The 6,129-nt window shown below is 45.5% G+C and overlaps 1 pseudogene; it reads right to left on the reverse strand.

Annotated features, from left to right (window-relative positions):
• Positions 1-528: 528 nt before the first annotated feature.
• Positions 529-1,801, reverse strand: LOC109784368 (uncharacterized; annotated as a pseudogene).
• Positions 1,802-6,129: the final 4,328 nt, after the last annotated feature.

Below are 6,129 nucleotides of genomic sequence, written 5' to 3' on the forward strand. Positions count from 1 at the left end.
GTAAGGGACCTTACCTGACCTACATAATGGATTAAGTGGTATCTCTTGATTGGATGAAATCAGGGAAGGGGGCTCACACTGCTCTTCGTCGGAATGTCCCATAGCCCTTCGTCAAATTCAGAGGGGGGATTTTATTGGTTAGGAATGGAAAGTCCCATAGCTCTTCGTAGCCCCTTCGTACGTCTAGCATTTTTGCGTCTACATATGTGAAATTGAAGCTAGAAGATATATACTATCAGTAGTACTCCTTCCGTTTCTTTTTAGTCCACATATAACGTTTGGTCAAAGTTAAGCTTTGTAGAGTTTTAACTAATTTTATATTAAAAATGTAAACATTCACAATATGAAATCGATATTATCAGATGCATCATGAAACGTATTTTCATACTATATTGTTTTAGTATTATTGATGTGCATATTTTTTTATATAAATTTGGTCAAGCTTTGTGTAGTTTGACTTTGACCAAATCTTATATGTGGAGTAAAAAGAACGGAGGGAGTACGTACGTACAAATGAACAGTAAATCACTAGTGCTGAATGCATGCTTCACTAGGAGGGAACAGCCACATCGCTTGGAAGCCTTTCAATGGCCGCAGTGATGCCTGCAGTAGCGACTGCGACTGCCGCGTCTTGATGTCATACACGCTGCAGTAGAATGGCACCCTCTTCCGGTGGTAGTCGCGAGCACTAGTGTCATCGTCGTCGAAGAAGAAGACGTCCGAGAAGAAGACGATAGAGTTTCCCCCCATGTCGGTATAGCTCTTGTTCCGGTGGTCACGGGGGATAGCAACAGACCGGGAGCACCATGGCCCGAGGAACAACACCCGATCGTCCGGCACCGCCTCCCGAAGCTCGGTATTGCACCCCGCCCTCTTCCACTTAGACCGCTCGAAGTCGGCCACGAACACCACGAACTTGGTCACCATCTCCGACCCTGCTTCACCTTGCGATCGTTTCTTTTTCCTTTTCTTTCCATCCGACTTGCCCCGCCTGTAGATCAGCAGCAGCGTGCCCTGGGATTCCAGTAGGTAGAACGGCGGCGCCGCGTTGAACGGGGTCCGTGTCGGGCGGTCGACAGAGATGACACGGCGGACCTTGGACACGACTGGCTCGCCGGCGACGCGCCCCTCTTGGAGATGGACACGGAGAAGAGGGCTCTCTTGATGCTGAGGGCGTGGAGCTGCCCCTTGTACAATACGATGTCCTGGAGGTCCTTGAGGTCGGCGTAGGGCCGGTTGGGGCCGCTCTCGAGCGCCCACGACCACGAGGGTGCCCCTGGCCGGCACAGCGCCAGCTTGACGACGACGGCCGCGTTGTCTCACGACTTCGTTGCGGCCTCTTCGGCCACCGCGGCGGCAATGAGGTCGTCCGAGCACACTACTAGCTTCCGGATGGTTGGCCTCTGCATGCATGCCTGGTTCGTGGGATCGTAGAGAGTGTGGAGTCCAGGGAAGACCATAGTGGCGGCGGCCGCGGAGAGATCTTGAGCATGAGGGCGCCGTCCTGGCGTTCGAAGACGAGCCACTCGCCGCAGGAGCTCTGCACGCCCGGTAGCTGCCGGTGGCCGTCGAGGTGGACCGGCAGTGGCTGAACCGCTGAGGCAGGCAGGCTGTAGACGCTCCCGTCCGGCAACGCGAGCCACGGGAAGTGCGGCGGCAGGGAGGGGTTCTCCACTGCCGCGGCGCGCCATTGGCGGCAGACGGCGCCGAAGCGGACGCGGTCCAGGTGACGCGACGGGAGACGGAGAAGCACGACGGCAGCGAGGTCCGCCGGGAGGTCCGACCATGATCTCGGCGCCATCAATCGATCTCTTCTACGCGCACGAGCTTGATGGCATCAAGTATTAGAGCGTTGGGATTTGCCAACGAAACGGTCACATCATCAGATCAAATACTCGTGCAGTCACGAACACACAAAGCAAGAAAACTTTGCCCAAAGCACGTGGCCTGCCTCTGCTTTATTTCTTCTCTCAATAGTACTGTATTTCACAACATTACAAGACCCCATATGCGTGTATATATATAGACCGACCTAGACCGACTATACTGTAGTAGCTAGCAAGCAGACACCAACAAGTCCTCCTAGTACGACTAGGACACGCTTGACACAACGACTAAGGCACGTTTGGCACTACTTTGGACTTCAACCTGCCGCGAATTAGCACGGACCCGAATATCCAGCAAAACTTTTAGGCATGGCAAATAGAACATTCTTCATGGTAAACTATGTTCGTCAATAATGACAAGTTTAGTAAATCAGCATGGTAAATTCGACTTTATTTTTTTGTCAGAAAAATACCGTTCTTACAAACTAAATTTGTCATCATTGCGTCAATATAAATTGTCATGAAAAAAGTCAGATTGTCATGCCTACAAATTTGACTTCAGCTTTTTACTATTTTCGTTCAAACATTGATTTTAGAGGACAAAACTCTGACCTAAATAAGATTATCTCTATTTTAAACACAGTAGATATACAGACGCCCATGCATACGCACATACACTCACCCCTATGAATGCATGCATGCACACCCCATCTCTATTAACACCTTCGAAAGAATGAGCCGGCACAACATTTTAAGATTGACTAAGTCACCATAGAAGTCTTCGTAGTCGACAGGAACATCTTCCTGCTGAACGCACATCATCGCAAGGCCCGAAATAAATTCAGAAAAATGTGACCACCAATATCAAGTCTAGGATTTGAACCCTATGGATTGGTTCCACCATAAGGAACCTAACCATCTGTGCTACACTTAGTTCGCAATTAAAATTATCTCTAGCACAGAGATCCAATGGACTCTGTGATATTCAACAAATAGGTGCTTTGATGAGTGTAACACTTACAAAATACGTTGGCAGAGCCGATGCTTTATCGAGTATCCTTTTTGTAAGACACGCTACTAGAAGGTCGGTGTTTGCGGGAGGGGGTGGAGCATCCATGGCGACTGTTGTAAGAGGAGGAGGAAAAGGTGTCGCCAATGAGGCCGAAGGACACGTCCTTTGTTTTTCGCTGGATGATTTGAACGTAACTAAATTAGCATGTGTAACAAATTTATGTTTAGTTGTTTCCATCATCGAAATCATCAATTGATTTGCATTTCACAATCGTGAAGTCTTTATGCTCATCGATAGGCTTAGTTTGGCCACACAGTTTTCAAAGAACCGTGGTAGTTGAATACCACAGTATTCTGATCTGTGGGCATGGAATACTGCAGTTTCTTAAAACCGTGTTTTTTCTCAGTTTTACCAAAACTGCCCATGTGTTTGGCGAATGTATTTTTTTACTATAGTTTTGACGACAGTTACGCTGGATTAAAGCTGAAACTAACTCACCTACACGGCACACGGCACAACTAATTAGCGTCTATCAATCCTCACCTAAATGCTATGATTTGTAGCAGACTGACTTATCATTTGCCTGTCTATCCTGCCTCCTGGACATCTGGGAAGTATATGAACGTCACCTAAACCATCAACAGAGCGATCAGCCGGCCTTAAATGGCTCGATTAATTTAACCAGAAGGCACACATTGATCAAGATCGTGTCACAACTTATGTTCATTAAATCAACCGCATGCATCTAATCCTAGCTGACGTAGACAGCAACATCGACTGCGTCTCTTGGATGCTCTCTCTCTGTTCTGTTTAGAAAAAAGAGGTCCAGACCTCTTTTTCAGAAACAGTGAAAAAACCATAGTTTTTGGAATACTGCAGTTTACAAAACCTCTATTTTTTCTTCATCCAAACATCTCAAAGTTTTTAATAGCAAAGTTTTTTCAGAAACCATGGTATTTCCAAAAAACTGCAAAAATACTTTGCAAACAAACACACCCTTATTATCTCTTTACCCGCAAAAAAGAAGAAGATCCACTTAATATCTCTGTTTTTTTAGGCAATCCACTTATCTCTGTTGCCCAATGTCCCCACACATATTCGGCCCCGTTGCGTGGGCCGCTCGATTCGTGTTGGGTCCGGAGCAGGGCCGTGGTGGAGACCGACTCTGACTCGACCCATGACCACGATACGTAATAAGTTGCGAACCGGCCAGCTCAGGCCCATCGCGTTAATTTGGCAGGGCGATCGTTTCCGTCCACGTACCGGAAGTTCATCGACGAAACAGAAGAGCGAACGTATGGCGGCGGCGGCGAAGACGGCGACTGGGGCGTTGCGCCGGGTGCTCCTGCCGACGATCAGGCGACGGCTCGCCACCAGCACCGGGCAGCCCCTCATCTCCTTCACCGGCGCCCGCGCTGGCACCACCGAGGTTCGTCAGGCTCTTTATTTTCTCGTGCCGCACTGAGACCGTTCATAGCCGTACATGACTACGTTTCTTTCTTACTGATGAAAGAGATTTCAATATTTTTGGCAGGCTCATCAGGCGGAAGGTTGCAGCGCGTCGACGGCTCAGAAGGTATGCCTCTCCTTGCATTGCCATCGGCCGACACGAGCTACTGCAATCGTGTGGCAAAAGATCCATCCATCGGTAACAATTAATGGCTATTCTTCATTGCGCAGGCAAAAGATGCGGAAAGATGAACTGAGCGGTATGGTTCTTGAGGTTGCGGCGTGGGCGACAGTGGCGTCACCCTTTATGCTCTTTTTCTGTCGGGACCTTTTCCAAAGCCCCAACGGAGCATAAACCTCAAGATTGCTATCATCGGAGTGGCTCCACCAACATTAGTGTCAAAAACGCTTTTATATTATGAGACGAAGGGAGTTGCTAGCTAGGTGAGCTTAAACTCGGGCTCGAACAGGTCATTGTATAGATGTATGCATGTAATCCTGATTACTTAGTCGAGCACGGCTAGAGTCTGCACCCCGTGAAATACACTCTATTTTTCACATGTGTATGTATTGCCTTTTTTCTGTGAAAAATGTTAATATTGCTTTAGTGTTTAAATAACTAAGAACTACGTGCGTTGCCACGGAGTTTGCTAATATATTTATGTTACACCATGCTTTGTTATGCCTACAATTTATTTGCTCAATGGTACATAAAGAATATACTGTATTAATTTTTTTTATGTGTGCTTTATAAAAGATTCCCGTGATGGGAGATTTTTTATTTCGCAACATGCATTGTGTGTTAGTGTGTGACAAAACACATTTGTCTCTATATCCACATGCCATGGACACACGCTAGTCCAAAAAAGGATTGTTATGGGCGAGCTCTTAATTAACCCCTCTAGCGATGGCATTGTCAGTAACATTAACGGACAGTCAACCCGTCCTTGGAGAGGTATAAGCTTTGATGGTCCAACGGGTCACTGGCGGTAAGTTGAACCAAATGGTTGATCGTGATATAAAGTTTCTACAAGCCTTTCCTTGCTCATTCTGCAATTGGTTTAGTCCTATTCGCTTCGGTGTGGCGTCTTGGTCCTTACTATTGAACCCGCTGTAACACCAATAAAAGAAAGAGATCTCTAAAAGAAATCATACCAACAATTTCATTTATACTTTAGAAGTCAGTATATATGTGTATCTAACTAAATACTACAGAAAAGTACAAAGATATTTTGTAGCCCTTACTCCATCCGTTCACAAATATAAGATGTTCTAACTCTTTCTTCTAATCGAATGGATGTATATAGACATGTTTTAGTGTGTTTGTTCACTCATTTTAGTTTGTATGTAGTCCATATTTTAAAATATTCAAAACATCTTATATTTGTTAACGGGGAGTATGTTTTAGGGTCTCTATCAAGATATTTAAGGATTAAAAGATAAGTGAATACACACAATGATACACATATAGTGTAATTTTTATTCAGTTTTGATTTAAATGTATTAAGTTTCAAAATCTTGTTAATTGACAATGTCTCAAACGGGAGATAACTAGAACATTTTTGTGTGTATTCACTTATATTTTAACAACTTTGGTTATTTATATTTTAAGAGCTTTAGTGTCTAGATAACTCCTCTCATGATCCTCCTTGTTAAATCCCCGGTGGTGTTTGGATCGAATCGAGGATGAGGAAGCAATTTGGACCCAATTGTAATCTAAGAACCCCTCTCAGGGTCCTCCTTGTTAAACCCCGGGACCGGCTTGTAGTTTTCTTTCTCTGATGTCCTTTTAGGAGGTTTGTACTTTATTGTTTGTTTATTTAATGAAACTTTTGGGTCCTT

Source organism: Aegilops tauschii, chromosome 6 (assembly GCF_002575655.3).
Source record: "Aegilops tauschii subsp. strangulata cultivar AL8/78 chromosome 6, Aet v6.0, whole genome shotgun sequence".
Classification (NCBI taxonomy): Eukaryota; Viridiplantae; Streptophyta; class Magnoliopsida; order Poales; family Poaceae; genus Aegilops; species Aegilops tauschii.